Raw genomic sequence first — 878 nt, forward strand, 5'->3', positions numbered from 1 at the left:
TTATAACCTTGTTTTTCAAAAAATAGTATTTGGAATCAATCTTTGAAAGAACAAATATGAAAAAGGAAAACTTAATTATTTAATCTCAATCTTATATTTCCAAGTTTTCAAACACCAACCTAGAGGATGAACAAATAAGCAAATTTTACACCAACTTAAATATATATATATATATATACCACCTATCCTATAACCAACTTATCATTATTTCACACTAATGCATATCACATAGGGGAGAACGAAGAAAAAATGTCACATTTTGAAAAACTAAGAAAAATATAAACTACCTATCCCTTGACCCCACCTCATTGGCATTATTTCACACCAATGAACAACTTATTCCATAACCCCCCATCATTACCCTCTGGCCGAACTCTCTGGTTGTCTCAGGGACTCTAGTTCTCGGGAGAATTAAAAATATTCCAGGTACTGATTGTTTCGGGTGTGTGCAAGCTTCAACTAAATGCAGGCATTGCTGTCTCTAGTTCGATTTTGGAGCGATCCTCGGTTTCAAGCTAGGAAGCCTCCTTCAATAGCTAGTTATCAAAGGAAATGGGCTATTTAAACTTTATAAAGGATTCTAATTATTAAAGCAATGACACCTGGCCTATTAGCTCATTTGCTTAGAGCATCGTGCTAATAACGCGAAGGTCGCAGGTTCGAGACCTGCATAGGCCAAAGTTGTGTTTCACTCTGTAGTCTTCCTTTCTTCAGATTGAATGTTCGAGAGCTTCATAAGGCGAGGTGCTTTTTCTGGGAAATTCAGTTACAACTGTTTTTCCTTCATCGGGTGGAATTGTTTTGTTAATGCTAATAACGCACAGGTCGCAGGTTCGAGACATGCACGGGCCAAGGAGTTTCATTTGAAACTAGTTATA

At 37.0% G+C, this 878-nt stretch overlaps 1 non-coding gene across 1 annotated transcript; it reads left to right on the plus strand.

The window, feature by feature from the left end:
* Positions 1-604: 604 nt before the first annotated feature.
* On the plus strand, positions 605-678 carry TRNAI-AAU (transfer RNA isoleucine (anticodon AAU)). Its single transcript has one exon. It is a non-coding gene; the product is annotated as a tRNA-Ile (tRNA).
* Positions 679-878: the final 200 nt, after the last annotated feature.

Source organism: Pinus tabuliformis, chromosome 3_2 (assembly GCF_031772625.1).
Source record: "Pinus tabuliformis cultivar Carrire ecotype Pingquan chromosome 3_2, CPIR1, whole genome shotgun sequence".
In the NCBI taxonomy this organism is placed as follows: Eukaryota; Viridiplantae; Streptophyta; class Pinopsida; order Pinales; family Pinaceae; genus Pinus; species Pinus tabuliformis.